Source organism: Leuresthes tenuis, unplaced genomic scaffold (assembly GCF_036924035.1).
Source record: "Leuresthes tenuis unplaced genomic scaffold, fLeuTen1.0.hap1 SCAF_12, whole genome shotgun sequence".
Lineage (NCBI taxonomy): Eukaryota > Metazoa > Chordata > Actinopteri > Atheriniformes > Atherinopsidae > Leuresthes > Leuresthes tenuis.
The window spans coordinates 11,966,720-11,988,496 of NW_027325366.1; the positions used below are offsets into that span (position 1 = coordinate 11,966,720).

The window sequence follows — 21,777 nt, forward strand, 5'->3', positions numbered from 1 at the left end:
TATATGAATAAGTGGGTAGCTACTGACAAGCATTAAGCATGTCACACAGCCCAAACATATAACATTTCAGGACACACCACACAGTTAACAACCACAGTGAAGTGTCAAAGCCCAAACATTCAACAGGACACTTACACAACACATTCAAATCAAACAGTCAGACAACATACAAGAACATATACCCCAGCCGGCATTGCTCCCTGCCTATTTTCCTACAGCTCACTATGTGTGCGCACACCTTTATTCACAAACTCTTCAACTTATACTCTTTTACCAAAGCTGCTACAGCTCGATTGGCCGAATACCCTTAGATCCTATTTCGGTGAATTTGACATCTGCCTTACATGTAACAGATTAGCGGTTTAGCAGTTTTAATTTAGTTTGAGTGAAGGAATTCATTTTATAGCAAAATCCGAAATCGTGAAGCACTCATGAAAGTAAGCTTATTCTCGGATTCCTGAAACTTTAGATTTGCTCTTTCTTTTACTGCAAAGTACAACGTTGTTTTTTTTGTTTAAATCTTTCTAGACATGGTAAATATGAACGACAAAGCAGTTTTAACATAGTTTGAGTGAAGGAATTCATTTTATAGATAAAATCCCAAGAGTCTGCAGAGAAAAGAGAGTGAATGCGAAATAGACTTTAACACGGCTATGGGAGCGAGCCGAGTGTCGGCTAACCGGGAGAATTGCTTGAAAGAAACGCGACACCGAATGAGCGGTCAGAACAAAGCCTCAATACGGGATTCTCGTGGTGTTTTTGTTGCTGCCTTGTCTTTTGCATAGAGTAAAAGACAAGGCAGCCATCGAATAGGGCCCGATTGTTCCTACTTGGTCAGCCGAGGAGCAAGGGGGGGGGGGGGCAAGCGTCTCAACCAAGCAAAGCTCACCATGGGGAAGGTGGCTATACCAACTAGCCTGATGCCCTGCTCCCGCAGTGACGGATAATCGTACTCTGGTTTCTCTTCATAACATACAAGTCTTTCGCCTTTTACTAAAGACTTCCGTGGAGAGCAGCACTAATGAGTTGTTTCTATTATTGGCAGGCTTTACCTTTGCGGGTGAAGCCCTTTCTGTCTGTGCAAAAGAAATCTTGCTACTTTGCAGAGTGACTTCTCTGAGTAGAGTCGCCTTACTTGTTGCGACTGTGCCGATGTTCGAAGCTGGAGTGCAAAGTTGTTGCTTGAATGGTGCTTGCTGGAGCATGCGGGAGTGCAAAGTTATACCATTTAAAAGGGCTGAAGAGTGCTTAGTGCAGCGGGTGGGCGGAGGTGCAACGTGACACTCTGGCCACCTATGGCCATAAAAAGAACACTGCTACAAGTGCGCATTGTGCCAGCAAGGGCCCTCGGACCTGAAACAGTGGACAGTTATCGCTTCTCGGCCTTTTGGCTAAGATCAAGTGTAGTATCTGTTCTTATCAGTTTAATATGTCCTCTATACGAGGACAACATATTAAATGGATTTTTAAGAATAGGAGTTGAAAAAGAAGCTTGCTCCGTTCACTCCAAGCCTCGACCCGGTACTGCAGTGCCGCTGGGAACGGTGCGCTCTCCTCTGCTCTTGTGAAAAAGCAAACAGCGGTGCAGGATGGAAGTTTCAGGGAGCCCAAGATGAAACTTTCTTTTAATCTGCTGAGAAAAGAGAGTGAATGCGAAGTGGACTTTAACACGGCTCTGGGAGCGAGCCGAGTGCGGGCTAACCGGGAGAATTGCTTGAAAGAAACGCGACACCGAATGAGTGGTCAGAACAAAGCCTCAATACGGTGTTCCCGTGGTGTTTGTGGCTGCCTTGTCTTTTGCACAGAGTAAAAGACAAGGCAGCCATCGAATAGATTGTTTCTACTTGGTCAGCCGAGGAGCAGGGGGGGGGGGGGGGGGGGGGGGGGGCAAGCGTCTCAACCAAGCAAAGCTCACCAAGTAGGAACAATCGGGCCCTTTTCGATGGCTGCAACACCTGAAAGAGATATTGATGCGAGACCCGATCAAATGCTTTTTCAAAGTCTAAATTTAAGATGACAAGCCGGGTGTTTCTGTCTCTAGCGTAATCAATGATGTCTCGAATCAGTACGAGGCTGTCGGTGAGTTGTCTCCCTGAGATGGCACAAGCTTGGTCTGGGTGAATTACCTCCTCTAAAACAGAGGACATCCGTGTCGCTAAAACCTTGCTAAAAAGTTTACAGTCAAAGTTTAAAAGTGTGATGGGCCTCCAATTCTTTAGGTCAGTCTTATCATTTTTTTTATAAAGTAGAGTCACTATTCCCACTCTAAAACTGTCAGGCAGTCGGTCGAGTTTTTCAAAATCTTTAAAAACATCTAAAATGTCTGATGATAAAAGGTCCCAATAGGTCAGATAGAATTCTGCAGGAAGCCCGTCTAAACCCGGAGCTCGACTTCTCTTAAAACCTGTTAGGCATTTTTTTAACTCTAAAGCAGTAAAATTCTGTGTCAAGTGTGCATTCTCTTTTACGGTTTTGTCAATGAATTTTAAGATTTCTGCCGATGTTTCCAAGTGCACTGGTTTCTCTTTGTACATGTTACTAAAAAAGGTATGTACAGTTTCAATCATCTCTTGTGTGGATTTTGTTAAAAACCCATCTTCTCTTTTTAGATTTTGAATACACTCCTTTTTATTTATAACTTTCTTTCTTTTTCACCTTCCTCAATTTCCTGCTCCCTGCTTCTTACAAAAATTCCTTTACTCTTTATTTCTGCTAAAACTGACATTTCCTTTTTGACATCTTTGATTTCTTCTTTAAAGTCTATGCCACACTGATTTAGTTTAAAGTAGCGCTGTAAGCGTTTATGTAGTCCCATCATACATCTATTCTCTTTCCTTTTTTTATGTTTACCTTGCTGTTTAAAAAAAGTCTGGGTCATTTCCTTCACCATTTCCCACCATTGTGCATGTGTTTTGTAGAGGTCTTGAAGGGTCTGCCACTCTTTATAACATTCCCTGTACTGACTGACTATGATTTCATCCTCCAACAGGGAACAGTTGAGTTTCCACAGACCACTTCCTACCGTCACACCAGAAGGGGGTGAAAGGGTGCAGGAGAGCATAAGGTGGTCTGAAAAGAAAACAGGGGTTAATCTAACATCGGTGGGTGGGCAATCTCTAGTAAAGAAATAATCAATGCGAGAGGCTCTGGTGCCATCATGACTAAACCAGGTGAAGCCCTCCTCTCTGGGATGCATGGTTTTAAAACAGTCAGTAAGCTTAAAATCCCTGCATATGCCCTGAAGTAAAATTGAAGTCTTATCCACTTTAAAATCTACCCCTGCTCTTTTTCTATCTTTCCTGCTCAAGATACAGTTAAAATCCCCTCCTACAACTAAAGGTACTTGCCCTAGCATGTAAAGCTGTATATCTTCTAAAAGGTCATACCTTTCATTTTTTCCATTGAAACCATAAATATTTAAGAGGTTAAAGTCTTGCCCCATAAAATTCAAGTGTGCTAAAAGTGCCCGTCCGTCTCTCACCACTGTGCTACCTTTCACCAGAACATGCGGATTTTTAATTAGAATGGCCACACCATCATTTTTATTTTGATTTGAGCCACTCCATATCGATAAATGGGGCCACATTTCCTCCCATTGTCTATGTTTTTTTAAAAAAGGTAGTCCACATTCTTGTATTAAAAACACATCTGATTTTATGGAGTCTAAGAAGGATAAAATACTCTGGGCTCTTGTCTTTGATTTCACACTTCTCACATTTAGTGTTGAGAAGGTGAGAACCATTAAAAGCATAAAGGAAAGTAGGTATGTCATTTTCGTTTTTCTAAGTTATCAAAACAAATTACACACAGGTTATTTCTTGGGAAACTAGCTCTTCCTTCATTTCTTTAGGTGAAAAGTGAGTAGGGTGATCTATATTTCCTTTTCGGACTCTCGGTGTTGGCCTCTGACGCAATGTTGCATTTAACTTTGAGTCCCTGGGGGTTGATTGCAGAGCTGAAGTTAAAAAGGAGACCTCATTTGGTGAGTCGGAGGGGAAGACTCTAGGTTCTTCCACTGAAGAACTGTCTGAAAGGGACCTAACCCTTCCCCTCTTCTCTGATACCACTGGGGAATCAGAGGCTCAGATGCCGTCCTCTTCGGCTGTTGACCTTCGGGGAGGTGAGTATCTTCACTAGACTCACCTGTCTGCTCTTCCTCCTCATTTAGCGTAGCTCCACCCTCTGCCTGTGAATTCTCACAGACTTCAACACTGAGTGGTGAGGCCTCTACAGGCCCCTCCCCTTTTTGCTCCTCACTTCCAATCCAAGCTTTTGGCGGGAAGTTTGAATTTATTGGGTCAACCTCTTCACTTTGTTCACCAACTGCCACCTTTGGTCCTTCTCTTTGTTGGCTTGACTGTGGCTTTACCGTCTTTAATTTGTTGGCAAAAGATTTAGGGCAATCTCTGAACAGGTGATTTAATTCTCCACAGAGATTACATTTCCTGCCATTTGGACACTCTCCAAAAGTTTGCCCAATTTCTCTGCTCTTCCCACATAACACCTTGGTACAAGCCTCAACCAGGTGCCCATGCTCACCACACTTGCGGCAGAACTTGGGCTGCCCCTGGTAGTGGATGTAACCTCGGTTTTCAAGGTGGCCAGAGTGTCGCCCACCCGCTGCACTGAGCACTCTTCAGCCCTTTTAAATGGTATAACTTTGCACTCCCGCACGCTCCAGCAAGCACCATTCAAGTAACAACTTTGCACTCCAGCTTCGAACATCGGCACAGTCGCAACAAGTAAGGCGACTCTACTCAGAGAAGTCACTCTGCACAGTAAGAAGATTTCTTTTGCACTGACAGAAAGGGCTTCACCCGCAAAGGTAAAGCCTGCCAAAAATAGAAACAACTCATTAGTGCTGCTCTCCACAGAAATCTTTAGTAAAAGGCGAAAGACTTGTACGTTATGAAGAGAAACCAGAGTACGATTATCCGTCACTGCGGGAGCAGGGCATCAGGCTAGTTGGCATAGCCACCTTCCCCATGGTGAGCTTTGCTTGGTTGAGACGCTTGCTCCCCCCCCCCCTTGCTCCTCGGCTGACCAACTAGGAACAATCGGGCCCTATTCGATGGCTGCCTTGTCTTTTACTCTGTGCAAAAGACAAGGCAGCAACAAAAAAAACCACGAGAATCCCGTATTGAGGCTTTGTTCTGATCGCTCATTCGGTGTCGCGTTTCTTTCAAGCAATTCTCCCGGTTAGCCCACACTCGGCTCGCTCCCATAGCCGTGTTAAAGTCTACTTCGCATTCACTCTCTTTTCTCAGCAGACTCTTGGGATTTTATCTATAAAATGAATTCCTTCACTCAAACTATGTGGAAACTGCTTTGTCCTTAATATTTACCATGTCTAGAAAGATTTAAACAAAAAAAACAACGTTGTACTTTGCAGTAAAAGAAAGAGCAAATCTAAAGTTTCAGGAATCCGAGAATAAGCTTACTTTCATGAGTTCTTCCCGATTTCGGATTTTGCTATAAAATGAATTCCTTCACTCATACTAAATTAAAACTGCTAAACCGCTAATCTGTTATATGTAAGGCAGATGTCAAATTCACCGAAATAGGATCAAAGGGTATTCGGCCAATCGAGCTGTAGCAGCTTCGGTAAAAGAGTATAAGTTGAAGAGTTTGTGAATAAAGGTGTGCGCACACATAGTGTGCTGTACGAAAATAGGCAGGGAGCAATGCCGGCTGGGGTATATGTTCTTGTATGTTGTCTGACTGTTTGATTTGAATGTGTTGTGTAAGTATCCTGTTGAATGTTACATGTTTGGGCTTTGACACGCTTCACTGTGGTTGTTAACTGTGTGGTGTGTCCTGAAATGTTATATGTTTGGGCTGTGTGACATGCTTAATGCTTGTCAGTAGCTACCCACTTATTCATATATAGCAACTGACAACATAAGAAGTCCGGACATACTTTGATAGTAGTTGTAGAAGTATCCTTATTGATAATAGATCACTAATTCATAGTGATAGAACAGTAGATGAACAGGTGCTTGCACATGTCTCACGAAAATAAAATGGGTGTATGATTGCTGACGGCAGAGCAATACTGCCAAACTTATGAGTTCTTGTGGCAAACTTGATTCAGTGTCTTGACGTGTATACGCTGTTTCGCTGACTTGATTGTCACAAGAAACAAAGTGTGTTTGATAAGATCCGACCATTTTATTACGGGAGGATCAGTATGTATGGATTCTGATGTGACTGATAAACCCATTCGTATCTTAAGCATAATCTAATACGTGAGACAACGCCCTGGCACACGATAAAAAAAAAAAAGAGAGAGAGCGGTTTTGTGTCCCCACAGTCCATAATGTAGAAAAGAGAGAAAAAAGCCTTTCTGATTTGGTGTGTGTGCTCATAGTGCAGAGTGTAGAGAAAAGAAAGCCGTTTTGGTGTCACGGGTGTTGTGACTTACACACACACATTTCTAAATTGAGAAAGGAAATTATTTTAGAGGAAGCACTAGAGTTTAGATCCCACATTTGTTGATAGGCATTCATTTATTTCTTCACTTCTGATGAAGTTTCAACAATAAACAACAAACTTTGTATTATGAGAAAGAACCAGACTCATTCTTCAGGAATCCGAAAATAAGCTCTATTTTATGAGTTATGCACGAATTCGGATTCTCCTATAAAACGAATTCATTAACTCAAACCAAGTTAAGACTGCTTTGGCCTTCATATTTATTCATGTCTAATCAAGTTTCAACGATAAACAACGTTGTACTTTGTAGAATGAGAAAGAACTTCTTCAGCAATAAGCATCTCTCGACATTTGACGAAATACAGATTTTGCTATAAAATTAATTCCTTCTATCAGCCTGACTTAAAACTGTTTGTCCTCCTTATTTATCCACTTCAAATCAAGTTTCAACAATTAAAAAAAATATGTAGTTTGAGAAAGAACAACTTAATCTTCAGCAATCAGTATAAAAAGAGGTGCAAATGCCAACCATACATACCTAAAAGGTGGAGCGGAAGTATTCAGCTGCAAGTAGGTGTGAATGTTCGACCATAATTTGTAAAAAGCGGGTAAGAAAAGGTTCGAATGCCCGACTATATATTAACAAAAGCGGGAGGAGAGGTCTTCGGATGAGAGTGGGTGAGAATTTCCAACCATAATCTATAAAATACGGTGAAAAAAAATATGTGAATGCCTCATAGAACACTAAAAGCGGAAGTGTTCGGCTGCAAGAAGGTGTGAATGTCCGACTATATTTGGTGAAAAGCAGGTGAAGCAAGGTCTGAATGCCCAACCTTACATCATCAAAAGCGAGATCAGAGGTGTTTGGCTGCAAGAAGGCCATAGTTTGCCAAAAGCGGGTAAGGTGCGAATGACCGACTAAATATCAACAAAAGTGGGGGCGGAGGTCTTCGGATGCAAGTGGGTGTGAATATCCCACCATACAAGTATGGTGGAGAGGAAGCTGTGAATGGCCGACCATAGTAAAAGGCGGGTGAGAGAAGGTGCGAATGTCAAACCATACATAATCAAAACAGGGAGCGGAGGTGTTCTGCTGTAAGAAGGTGTGAATGTCCAACCATAGTTGGTAAAAAGCGGGTAAGAAAAGGTTAAAATACCCGACTGTACACAATCAATAGCGGGAGCGGAGTTGTTCGGCTACTAAAAGGTGTGAAAGTCCGACCATGGTTTGTAAAAAGCGGGTAAGAGAAGGTGCGAATGCCCGACAATGTATGATCAAAAGAGGGAGCGGAGGTTTTCGGCTGCAAGAAGGTCTGAATGTCCAACAATAATTTTGTAAAAACCGGGGAAGAAAAGGCTCGAAAGCCCGACTATACATCATCAAAAGTGGGAGCGGAGGTGTTCAGCTGCAAGAAGGTCTGAATGTCCATCAATAATTGCTAGAAAACATGAAAAAAAATTTTCGAATATCAAACCACACATCATCATAAGCCGGAGAGGAGGTGTTCAGCTGCAAGAAGGTGTGAATGTCCGACCATAGTTTGTAAAAAATGGGTAAGAAAAGGTGCGAATGCTCAACCATACATCATCAAAAGCAGGAGTGGATGTGTTCGGCTACAAGAAGGTTTGAATGTCCGACCATAGTTCGTAAAATGCGGGTAAGAAAAGGTGCGAATGCCCGAACATACACCATCAAAAGAGGGAGCGGAGGTGTTCCGCTGTAAGACGGTGTGAATGTCCAACAATAGTTGGTAAAAAGCGGGTAAGAAAAGGTTAAAATACCCGACTTTACACAATCAATAGCGGGAGCGGAGTTGTTCGGCTACAAGAAGGTGCTAAAGTCCGACCATGGTTTGTAAAAAGCGGGTAAGAAAAGGTTCGAATGCCCGAATATATACCATCAAAAGCGGAAGCGGAGGTGTTCGGCTGCAAGAAGGTGTGAACGTCCGACCAAAGTTTGTAAAAAGCAGTGAAGAAAAGTTTCGAATATCCAACCAAACATAATCAAAAGCGGGAGCAGAGCTGTTCGACTGCAAGTAGGTGTGAATGTCAGATCATAATTTGCAAAAAGCTGATGAGAAAGGGTGAGAATGCCCGACTATACACCATCAAATGCAGGAGCGGAAGTGTTCGGCTGTGAGTAGGTGTGAATGTCAAACCATAATTGCTGAAAAATGTGTTAGAAAAGACTAGAATGCCGGACCATACATCATCAAAAGCGGGAAAAGTGGTGTTCGGCTGCAAGTAGGTGTGAATGTCCAGCCATAATTACTCACAAACCGGTAAGAAAAGGTAGTATTGCCAGACCATACATTATCAAAACAGGGAGCGGAGGTGGTTAAGCTGCAAGAAGGTGTTAATGTCTGACTAAAGTTTATAAAAAGCGGGTAAGACAAGGTGCGAATGCCTGACAATGTATGATCAAATGAGGGAGCGGAGGTTTTCCGCTGCAAGGTCTGAATGTACAACCATAATTTGTAAAAACCGGGGAAGAAAAGGCTCGAAAGCCCGACTATACACCATCAAAAGCGGGAGCGGAGGTGTTCGGCTGCAAGTAGGTGTGAATGTTCGACCATAATTTGTAAAAAGCGGGTAAGAAAAGGTTTGAATGCCCGACTATATATTAACAAAAGCAGGAGGAGAGGTCTTCGGATAAGAGTGGGTGAGAATTTCCAACCATAATCAATAAAATGCGGTGAAAAAAAAGGTGTGAATACCCCATAGAACACTAAAAGGTGGAGCAGAAGTTTTCGGCTGCAAGAAGGTGTGACTGTTCGACTATATTTGGTGAAAAGCAGGTGAAGCAAGTTCTGAATGCCCAACCTTACATCATCAAAAACGAGATCAGAGGTGTTTGGCTGCAAGAAGGCCATAGTTTGCTAAAAGCGGGTAAGCTGCGAATGACCGACTAAATATCAACAAAAGTGGGGGCGGAGGTCTTCGGATGCAAGTGGGTGTGAATATCCCACCATACAAGTATGGTGGAGAGGAAGCTGTGAATGGCCGACCATAGTAAAAAGCGGGTGAGAAAAGGTGCGAATGTCCAATCATAAATGATCAAAACAGGGAGCGGAGGTGTTTGGCTGCGACAAGGTGTGTATGTCCACCCATAATTAATGAAAAGCGGGCAACAAGTAGGTTTGAATACCCATCATCAAAAGCAGGAGTGGATGTGTTCGGCTACAAGAAGGTTTGAATGTCTGACCATAGTTTGTAAAAAGCGGGTAAGAAAAGGTTCGAGTGCCCGAACATACACCATCAAAAGAGGGAGCGGAGGTGTTCCGCTGTGAGACGGTGTGAATGTCCAACAATAGTTGGTAAAAAGCGGGTAAGAAAAGGTTAAAATACCCGACTGTACACAATCAATAGCGGGAGCGGAGTTGTTCGGCTACAAGAAGGTGTGAAAGTCCGACCATGGTTTGTAAAAAGCGGGTAAGAAAAGGTGCGAATGCCCGACAATGTATGATCAAAAGAGGGAGTGGAGGTTTTCGGCTGCAAGAAGGTCTGAATGTCCAACCATAATTTGTAAAAACCGGGGAAGAAAAGGCTCGAAAGCCCGACTATACACCATCAAAAGTGGGAGCGGAGGTGTTCAGCTTCAAGACGGTCTGAATGTCCATCAATAACTGCTAGAAAACATGAAAGAAAATTTTCGAATATCAAACTGCACATGATCATAAGCAGGAGAGGAGGTGTTCAGCTGCAAGAAGGTGTGAATGTCTACCCATAATTACTGAAAAATGGGTAAGAAAAGGTGCGAATGCCTAACCATACATCATCAAAAGAGGGAGCGGAGGTGTTCCGCTGTAAGACGGTGTGAATGTCCGACCATAGTTCGTAAAATGCGGGTAAGAAAAGGTGCGAATGCCCGAACATACACCATCAAAAGAGGGAGCGGAGGTGTTCCGCTGTAAGACGGTGTGAATGTCCAACAATAGTTGGTAAAAAGCGGGTAAGAAAAGGTTAAAATACCCGACTGTACACAATCAATAGCGGGAGCGGAGTTGTTCGGCTACAAGAAGGTGCTAAAGTCCGACCATGGTTTGTAAAAAGCGGGTAAGAAAAGGTTCGAATGCCCGAATATATACCATCAAAAGCGGAAGCGGAGGTGTTCGGCTGGAAGAAGGTGTGAACGTCCGACCAAAGTTTGTAAAAAGCAGTGAAGAAAAGTTTCGAATATCCAACCAAACATAATCAAATGCGGGAGCAGAGCTGTTCGACTGCAAGTAGGTGTGAATGTCAGATCATAATTTGCAAAAAGCTGATGAGAAAGGGTGAGAATGCCCGACTATACACCATCAAATGCAGGAGCGGAAGTGTTTGGCTGTGAGTAGGTGTGAATGTCAAACCATAATTGCTGAAAAATGTGTTAGAAAAGACTAGAATGCCGGACCATACATCATCAAAAGCAGGAAAAGTGGTGTTCGGCTGCAAGTAGGTGTGAATGTCCAGCCATAATTACTCACAAACCGGTAAGAAAAGGTAGTATTGCCAGACCATACATTATCAAAACAGGGAGCGGAGGTGGTTCAGCTGCAAGGTGTGAATGTCTGACTAAAGTTTATAAAAAGCGGGTAAGACAAGGTGCGAATGCCTGACAATGTATGATCAAATGAGGGAGCGGAGGTTTTCCGCTGCAAGGTCTGAATGTACAACCATAATTTGTAAAAACCGGGGAAGAAAAGGCTCGAAAGCCCGACTATACACCATCAAAAGCGGGAGCGGAGGTGTTCGGCTGCAAGTAGGTGTGAATGTTCGACCATAATTTGTAAAAAGCGGGTAAGAAAAGGTTTGAATGCCCGACTATATATTAACAAAAGCAGGAGGAGAGGTCTTCGGATAAGAGTGGGTGAGAATTTCCAACCATAATCAATAAAATGCGGTGAAAAAAAAGGTGTGAATACCCCATAGAACACTAAAAGGTGGAGCAGAAGTTTTCGGCTGCAAGAAGGTGTGACTGTTCGACTATATTTGGTGAAAAGCAGGTGAAGCAAGTTCTGAATGCCCAACCTTACATCATCAAAAACGAGATCAGAGGTGTTTGGCTGCAAGAAGGCCATAGTTTGCTAAAAGCGGGTAAGCTGCGAATGACCGACTAAATATCAACAAAAGTGGGGGCGGAGGTCTTCGGATGCAAGTGGGTGTGAATATCCCACCATACAAGTATGGTGGAGAGGAAGCTGTGAATGGCCGACCATAGTAAAAAGCGGGTGAGAAAAGGTGCGAATGTCCAATCATACATGATCAAAACAGGGAGCGGAGGTGTTTGGCTGCGACAAGGTGTGTATGTCCACCCATAATTAATGAAAAGCGGGCAACAAGTAGGTTTGAATACCCATCATCAAAAGCAGGAGTGGATGTGTTCGGCTACAAGAAGGTTTGAATGTCTGACCATAGTTTGTAAAAAGCGGGTAAGAAAAGGTTCGAGTGCCCGAACATACACCATCAAAAGAGGGAGCGGAGGTGTTCCGCTGTAAGACGGTGTGAATGTCCAACAATAGTTGGTAAAAAGCGGGTAAGAAAAGGTTAAAATACCCGACTGTACACAATCAATAGCGGGAGCGGAGTTGTTCGGCTACAAGAAGGTGTGAAAGTCCGACCATAGTTTGTAAAAAGCGGGTAAGAAAAGGTGCGAATGCCCGACAATGTATGATCAAAAGAGGGAGTGGAGGTTTTCGGCTGCAAGAAGGTCTGAATGTCCAACCATAATTTGTAAAAACCGGGGAAGAAAAGGCTCGAAAGCCCGACTATACACCATCAAAAGTGGGAGCGGAGGTGTTCAGCTTCAAGACGGTCTGAATGTCCATCAATACCTGCTAGAAAACATGAAAGAAAATTTTCGAATATCAAACTGCACATGATCATAAGCAGGAGAGGAGGTGTTCAGCTGCAAGAAGGTGTGAATGTCTACCCATAATTACTGAAAAATGGGTAAGAAAAGGTGCGAATGCCTAACCATACATCATCAAAAGAGGGAGCGGAGGTGTTCCGCTGTAAGACGGTGTGAATGTCCGACCATAGATGGTAAAAAGCGGGTAAGAAAAGGTTAAATTACCCGACTGTACACAATCAAAAGAGGGAGCGGAGTTGTTCAGCTAAGAGAAGGTGTGAAAGTCCGACCTTGGTTTGTAAAAAGCGGGTAAGAAAAGGTTCGTATGCCCGAATATACACCATCAAAAGTGGAAGCGGAGGTGTTCGGCTGCAAGATATTGTGAACGTCCGACCAAAGTTTGTAAAAAGCAGTTAAGAAAAGGTTAGAATATCTAACCAAACATAAGAATGAGTCTTTTCCGCTGTAGAATGCCCGACTATACACCATCAAATGCGGGAGCGGAGGTGTTCGGCTCTGAGTAGGTGTGAATGTCCGACCATAATTGCTGAAGAATGTGTTAGAAAAGGTAAGAATGCTGGACCATACATCATCAAAAGCGGTAGAGGTGGTGTTCGGCTGCAAAAAGGTGTGACTGTTCGACTAAAGTTTGTAAAAAGTGGGTAAGACAAGGTGCGAATGCCTGACAATGTATGATCAAAAGCGGGAGCGGAGGTGTTCAGCTGCAAGAAGGTCTACATGTCCATCAATAATTGCTAGAAAACATGAAAGAAACTTTTCGAAAATCAAACCGCACATGATCATAAGTGGGATAGGAGGTGTTCAGCTGCAAGGTGTGAATGTCCACCCATAATTCCTGAAAAATGGGCAAAAAAAAGGTGTGAATGCCCAACCATACATCATCAAAAGCAGGAGTGGAAGTGTTCGGCTACAAGAAGGTGTGAACGTCCAACCAAAATATGTAAAAAGAAGTTAAGAAAAGGTTCGAATATCCAACCAAACATAATCAAAAGCGGGAGCAGAGCTGTTCGACGGCAAGTAGGTGTGAATGTCAGATCATAATTTGCAAAAAGCTGATGAGAAAGGGTGAGAATGCCCGACTATACACCATCAAATGCGGGAGCGGAGTTGTTCGGCTGTGAGTAGGTGTGAATCTCCGACCATAATTGCTGAAAAATGTGTTAGAAAAGGTAAAAATGCCGGTCCATACATCATCAAAAGCGAGAGAGGTTGTGTTCGGCTGCAAGTAGGTGTGAATGTCCAGCCATAATTACTCACAAACGGGTAAGAAAGGGTAGTATTGCCAGACCATATATGATCAAAACAGGGAGCGGAGGTGGTTCAGCTGCAAGAAGGTTTGAATGTCAAACTAAAGTTCAAATATATTAACAAAAGCGGGAGGAGAGGTCTTCGGATGAAAGTGGTTGAAAATTTCCAACCATAATGTATAAAATGCAGTGAAAAAAAAGGTTTGATAGATAAAAGGTGGAGCGGAAGTGTTCGGCTGCAAGAAGGTGTGAATGTCCGACTATATTTGGTGAAAAGCAGGTGAAGCAAGGTCTGAATGCCCAACCTTACATCATCAAAAGCAAGATCAGAGTTGTTTGGCTGCAAGAAGGCCATAGTTTGCCAAAAGCGGGTAAGCCTGCTTTCATGAGTTCTGCACGATTTCGGATTTTGCTATAAAATGAATTGCTTTGCTCAAACCAAGTTAAAACTGCTTTGTCCTTCCATATTCATCAATGTCTAGATCGACTTCAACAAAGAAAAACATTGGATTTTGCAGTAGAAGAAGTTGAAATCCATCTACACATTGATAAATATGAAGGACAAAGCAGTTCCCACTTGCCCATAAGAAAATAAGCTTATTCTCGGATTCCTGATCCTTCAGTGTTGCTCTTTCTTCTACTGCAAAATACAATGTTGTTCTTTGTTGAAGTCGATCTAGACATTGATAAATATGAAGGAAAAAGCAGTTTTAACTTGGTTTGAGTGAATGAATTCATTTTATACATAAAATCCGAAATCGTGCAGAACTCATGAAAATAAGCTTATTCTCGGATTCCTAAAACTTTTGATTTGCTCTTTCTTTTATTGCAAAGTACAACGTTGTTTTTTGTTTAAATCTATCGAGACATTGATAAATATGAAGGTAAAAGCCGTTTTAACATAGTTTGAGTGAAGGAATTGATTTTATAGATAAAATCCCAAATCATGCAGAACTCCTCAAAAGGGGCGTATGGCTTAATCACAAGTGTGGTTCTTTCTCATTCAGGGTAGTATGAGGAAGTTTATGCTTGAAATATATGTAGAAATGAGTACATATGAAGGAAAAAGCAGTTTTAACTTGGTTTGAGTGAATGAATTCATTTTATACATAAAATCCGAAATCGTGCAGAACTCATGAAAATAAGCTTATTCTCGGATTCCTAAAACTTTTGATTTGCTCTTTCTTTTATTGCAAAGTACAACGTTGTTTTTTTGTTTAAATCTATCGAGACATTGATAAATATGAAGGTAAAAGCCGTTTTAACATAGTTTGAGTGAAGGAATCCCATTTTTCAGTAATTATGGGTGGACATTCAGACCTTCTTGCAGCCGAAAACCTCCGCTCCTCTTTTGATCATACATTGTCGGGCATTCACACCTTGTCTTACCCGCTTTTTACAAACTTTAGTCGGACATTCACACCTTATTGCAGCTGAACCACCTCCGCTCCCTGTTTTGATCATATATGGTCTGGCAATACTACCTTTTCTTACCCGTTTGTGAGTAATTATGGCTGGACATTCACACCTACTTGCAGCCGAACACAACCTCTCTCGCTTTTGATGATGTATGGACCGGCATTCTTACCTTTTCTAACACATTTTTCAGCAATTATGGTTGGAGATTCACACCTACTCACAGCCGAACAACTCCGCTCCCGCATTTGATGGTGTATGGTTGGATATTCGAACCTTTTCTTAACTGCTTTTTACAAACTTTGGTTGGACGTTCACACCTTCTTGTAGCCGAACACTTCCACTCCTGCTTTTGATGATGTATGGTTGGGCATTCGCACCTTTTTTTTTACCCATTTTTCAGGTATTATGGGTGGACATTAACACCTTCTTGCAGCTGAACACCTCCTCTCCCACTTATGATCATGTGTGGTTTGATTTTCGAAAATTTTCTTTCATGTTTTCTAGCAATTATTGATTGACATTTAGACCTTCTTGCAGCTGAACACCACCTCTCCCGATTTTGATTATGTATGGACCGGCATTTTTACCTTTTCTAACACATTTTTCAGCAATTATGGTTGGAGATTCACACCTACTCACAGCCGAACAACTCCGCTACCGCATTTGATGGTGTATAGTCGGGCATTCTCACCCTTTCTCATCAGCTTTTTGCAAATTATGATATGACATTCACACCTACTTGCAGTCGAACAGCTCTGCTCCCGCTTTTGATTATGTATGGTTGGATATTCGAACCTTTTCTTAACTGCTTTTTACAAACTTTGGTTGGACGTTCACAATATCTTGCAGCCGAACACCTCCGCTTCCGCTTTTGATGGTGTATATTCGGGCATACGAACCTTTTCTTACCCGCTTTTTACAAACCAAGGTCGGACTTTCACACCTTCTCTTAGCTGAACAACTCCGCTCCCTCTTTTGATTGTGTACAGTCGGGTAATTTAACCTTTTCTTACCCGCTTTTTACCATCTATGGTCGGACATTCACACCGTCTTACAGCGGAACACCTCCGCTCCCTCTTTTGATGATGTATGGTTAGGCATTCGCACCTTTTCTTACCCATTTTTCAGTAATTATGGGTAGACATTCACACCTTCTTGCAGCTGAACACCTCCTCTCCCGCTTATGATCATGTGCAGTTTGATATTCGAAAATTTTCTTTCATGTTTTCTAGCAATTATTGATGGACATTCAGACCGTCTTGCAGCTGAACACCTCCGCTCCCACTTTTGATGGTGTATAGTCGGGCTTTCGAGCCTATTCTTCCCCGGTTTTTACAAATTATGGTTGGACATTCAGACCTTCTTGCAGCCGAAAACCTCCACTCCCTCTTTTGATCATACATTGTCGGGCATTCGCACCTTTTCTTACCCGCTTTTTACAAACCATGGTCGGACTTTCACACCTTTTAGTAGCCGAACAACTCCGCTCCCGCTATTGATTGTGTACAGTCGGGTATTTTAACCTTTTCTTACCCGCTTTTTACCAACTATGGTTGGACATTCACACCTTCTTACAGCAGAACACCTCCGCTCCCTGTTTTGATTATGTATGGTTTGACATTCGCACCTTCTCTCACCCGCCTTTTACTATGGTCGGCCATTCACAGCTTCCTCTCCACCATACTTGTATGGTGGGATATTCACACCCACTTGCATCCGAAGACCTCCGCCCCCACTTTTGTTGATATTTAGTCGGTCATTCGCACCTTACCCGCTTTTGGCAAACTATGGCCTTCTTGCAGCCAAACACCTCTGATCTCGCTTTTGATGATGTAAGGTTGGGCATTCAGACCTTGCTTCACCTGCTTTTCACCAAATATAGTCGGACATTCACACCCACTTGCATCCGAAGACCTCCGCCCCAAATTTTGTTGATATTTAGTCGGACATTCGCACCTTACCCGCTTTTGGCAAACTATGGCCTTCTTGCAGCCAAACACCTCTGATCTCGCTTTTGATGATGTAAGGTTGGGCATTCAGACCTTGCTTCACCTGCTTTTCACCAAATATAGTCGGACATTCACACCTTCTTGCAGCCGAACACTTCCGCTCCACCTTTTAGTGTTCTATCACACCTTTTTTTTCACCGCATTTTATACATTATGGTTCGAAATTTTCAACCACTATCATCCGAAGACCTCTCCTCCCGCTTTTGTTAATATATTTGAACTTTAGTCGGACATTCAAACCTTCTTGCAGCTGAACCACCTCCGCTCCATGTTTTGATCATATATGGTCTGGCAATACTACCTTTTCTTACCCGTTTGTGAGTAATTATGGCTGGACATTCACACCTACTTGCAGCCGAACACAACCTCTCTCGATTTTGATGATGTATGGACCGGCATTCTTACCTTTTCTAACACATTTTTCAGCAATTATGGTCGGAGATTCACACCTACTCACAGCCAAACAACTCCGCTCCCGCATTTGATGGTGTATAGTCGGGCATTCTCACCCTTTCTCATCAGCTTTTTGCAAATTATGATCTGACATTCACACCTACTTACAGTCGAACAGCTCTGCTCCCGCTTTTGATTATGTATGGTTGGATATTCGAACCTTTTCTTAACTGCTTTTTACAAACTTTGGTTGGACGTTCACACCTTCTTGTAGCTGAACACATGCACTCCTGCTTTTGATGATGTATGGTTGGGCATTCGCACCTTTTTTTTACCCATTTTTCAGGTATTATGGGTGGACATTCACACCTTCTTGCAGCTGAACACCTCCTCTCCCACTTATGATCATGTGTGGTTTGATTTTCGAAAATTTTCTTTCATGTTTTCTAGCAATTATTGATGGACATTTAGACCTTCTTGCAGCTGAACACCACCTCTCCCGATTTTGATGATGTATGGACTGGCATTTTTACCTTTTCTAACACATTTTTCAGCAATTATGGTTGGAGATTCACACCTACTCACAGCCGAACAACTCCGCTACCGCATTTGATGGTGTATAGTCGGGCATTCTCACCCTTTCTCATCAGCTTTTTGCAAATTATGATCTGACATTCACACCTACTTGCAGTCGAACAGCTCTGCTCCCACTTTTGATTATGTATGGTTGGATATTCGAACCTTTTCTTAACTGCTTTTTACAAACTTTGGTTGGACGTTCACACCTTCTTGTAGCCGAACACATGCACTCCTGCTTTTGATGATGTATGGTTGGGCATTCGCACCTTTTTTTTATCCATTTTTCAGGTATTATGGGTGGACATTCACACCTTCTTGCAGCTGAACACCTCCTCTCCCACTTATGATCATGTGTGGTTTGATTTTCGAAAATTTTCTTTCATGTTTTCTAGCAATTATTGATGGACATTTAGACCTTCTTGCAGCTGAACACCACCTCTCCCGATTTTGATTATGTATGGACCGGCATTTTTACCTTTTCTAACACATTTTTCAGCAATTATGGTTGGAGATTCACACCTACTCACAGCCGAACAACTCCGCTACCGCATTTGATGGTGTATAGTCGGGCATTCTCACCCTTTCTCATCAGCTTTTTGCAAATTATGATATGACATTCACACCTACTTCCAGTCGAACAACTCTGCTCCCGCTTTTGATTATGTTTGGTTAGATATTCGAACCTTTTCTTAACTGCTTTTTACAAACTTTGGTCGGACGTTCACAATATCTTGCAGCCGAACACCTCCGCTTCCGCTTTTGATGGTGTATATTCGGGCATACGAACCTTTTCTTACCCGCTTTTTACAAACCAAGGTCGGACTTTCACACCTTCTCTTAGCTGAACAACTCCGCTCCCTCTTTTGATTGTGTACAGTCGGGTAATTTAACCTTTTCTTACCCGCTTTTTACCATCTATGGTCGGACATTCACACCGTCTTACAGCGGAACACCTCCGCTCCCTCTTTTGATGATGTATGGTTAGGCATTCGCACCTTTTCTTACCCATTTTTCAGTAATTATGGGTAGACATTCACACCTTCTTGCAGCTGAACACCTCCTCTCCCGCTTATGATCATGTGCAGTTTGATATTCGAAAATTTTCTTTCATGTTTTCTAGCAATTATTGATGGACATTCAGACCGTCTTGCAGCTGAACACCTCCGCTCCCACTTTTGATGGTGTATAGTCGGGCTTTCGAGCCTTTTCTTCCCCGGTTTTTACAAATTATGGTTGGACATTCAGACCTTCTTGCAGCCGAAAACCTCCACTCCCTCTTTTGATCATACATTGTCGGGCATTCGCACCTTTTCTTACCCGCTTTTTACAAACCATGGTCGGACTTTCACACCTTTTAGTAGCCGAACAACTCCGCTCCCGCTATTGATTGTGTACAGTCGGGTATTTTAACCTTTTCTTACCCGCTTTTTACCAACTATGGTTGGACATTCACACCTTCTTACAGCAGAACACCTCCGCTCCCTGTTTTGATTATGTATGGTTTGACATTCGCACCTTCTCTCACCCGCCTTTTACTATGGTCGGCCATTCACAGCTTCCTCTCCACCATACTTGTATGGTGGGATATTCACACCCACTTGCATCCGAAGACCTCCGCCCCCACTTTTGTTGATATTTAGTCGGTCATTCGCACCTTACCCGCTTTTGGCAAACTATGGCCTTCTTGCAGCCAAACACCTCTGATCTCGCTTTTGATGATGTAAGGTTGGGCATTCAGACCTTGCTTCACCTGCTTTTCACCAAATATAGTCGGACATTCACACCCACTTGCATCCGAAGACCTCCGCCCCAAATTTTGTTGATATTTAGTCGGACATTCGCACCTTACCCGCTTTTGGCAAACTATGGCCTTCTTGCAGCCAAACACCTCTGATCTCGCTTTTGATGATGTAAGGTTGGGCATTCAGACCTTGCTTCACCTGCTTTTCACCAAATATAGTCGGACATTCAAACCTTCTTGCAGCCGAACACTTCCGCTCCACCTTTTAGTGTTCTATCACACCTTTTTTTCACCGCATTTTATACATTATGGTTGGAAATTTTCAACCACTCTCATCCGAAGACCTCTCCTCCCGCTTTTGTTAATATATTTGAACTTTAGTCGGACATTCAAACCTTCTTGCAGCTGAACCACCTCCGCTCCCTGTTTTGATCATATATGGTCTGGCAATACTACCTTTTCTTACCCGTTTGTGAGTAATTATGGCTGGACATTCACACCTACTTGCAGCCGAACACAACCTCTCTCGATTTTGATGATGTATGGACCGGCATTCTTACCTTTTCTAACACATTTTTCAGCAATTATGGTCGGAGATTCACACTTACTCACAGCCGAACAACTCCGCTCCCGCATTTGATGGTGTATAGTCGGGCATTCTCACCCTTTCTCATCAGCTTTTTGCAAATTATGATCTGACATTCACACCTACTTGCAGTCGAACAGCTCTGCTCCCGCTTTTGATTATGTATGGTTGGATATTCGAACCTTTTCTTAACTGCTTTTTACAAACTTTGGTTGGACGTTCACACCTTCTTGTAGCCGAACACATGCACTCCTGCTTTTGATGATGTAGGGTTGGGCATTCGCACCTTTTTTTTACCCATTTTTCAGGTATTATGGGTGGACATTCACACCTTCTTGCAGCTGAACACCTCCTCTCCCACTTATGATCATGTGTGGTTTGATTTTCGAAAATTTTCTTTCATGTTTTCTAGCAATTATTGATGGACATTTAGACCTTCATGCAGCTGAACACCACCTCTCCCGATTTTGATGATGTATGGACTGGCATTTTTACCTTTTCTAACACATTTTTCAGCAATTATGGTTGGAGATTCACACCTACTCACAGCCGAACAACTCCGCTACCGCATTTGATGGTGTATAGTCGGGCATTCTCACCTTTTCTCATCAGCTTTTTGCAAATTATGATCTGACATTCACACCTACTTCCAGTCGAACAGCTCTGCTCCCGCTTTTGATTATGTTTGGTTAGATATTCGAACCTTTTCTTAACTGCTTTTTACAAACTTTGGTCGGACGTTCACAATATCTTGCAGCCGAACACCTCCGCTTCCGCTTTTGATGGTGTATATTCGGGCATACGAACCTTTTCTTACCCGCTTTTTACAAACCAAGGTCGGACTTTCACACCTTCTCTTAGCTGAACAACTCCGCTCCCTCTTTTGATTGAGTACAGTCGGGTAATTTAACCTTTTCTTACCCACTTTTTACCATCTATGGTCGGACATTCACACCGTCTTACAGCGGAACACCTCCGCTCCCTCTTTTGATGATGTATGGTTAGGCATTCGCACCTTTTCTTACCCATTTTTCAGTAATTATGGGTAGACATTCACACCTTCTTGCAGCTGAACACCTCCTCTCCCGCTTATGATCATGTGCAGTTTGATATTCGAAAATTTTCTTTCATGTTTTCTAGCAATTATTGATGGACATTCAGACCGTCTTGCAGCTGAACACCTCCGCTCCCACCTTTGATGGTGTATAGTCGGGCTTTCGAGCATTTTCTTCCCCGGTTTTTACAAATTATGGTTGGACATTCAGACCTTCTTGCAGCCGAAAACCTCCACTCCCTCTTTTGATCATACATTGTCGGGCATTCGCACCTTTTCTTACCCGCTTTTTTACAAACCATGGTCGGACTTTCACACCTTTTAGTAGCCGAACAACTCCGCTCCCGCTATTGATTGTGTACAGTCGGGTATTTTAACCTTTTCTTACCCGCTTTTTACCAACGATGGTTGGACATTCACACCTTCTTACAGCAGAACACCTCTGCTCCCTGTTTTGATTATG

The 21,777-nt window shown here is 42.8% G+C and overlaps 3 non-coding genes across 3 annotated transcripts; 2 read left to right on the plus strand and 1 right to left on the minus strand.

Annotated features, from left to right (window-relative positions):
* Positions 1–949: 949 nt before the first annotated feature.
* On the plus strand, positions 950–1,063 carry LOC140265906 (U5 spliceosomal RNA). The gene has a single exon (XR_011906589.1). It is a non-coding gene; the product is annotated as a U5 spliceosomal RNA (small nuclear RNA).
* Positions 1,064–1,371: 308 nt separating this feature from the next.
* Positions 1,372–1,555, plus strand: LOC140320580 (U2 spliceosomal RNA). Its single transcript, XR_011918414.1, has one exon. It is a non-coding gene; the product is annotated as a U2 spliceosomal RNA (small nuclear RNA).
* A 3,259-nt stretch (positions 1,556–4,814) lies between these two features.
* On the minus strand, positions 4,815–4,928 carry LOC140265943 (U5 spliceosomal RNA). The gene has a single exon (XR_011906622.1). It is a non-coding gene; the product is annotated as a U5 spliceosomal RNA (small nuclear RNA).
* Positions 4,929–21,777: the final 16,849 nt, after the last annotated feature.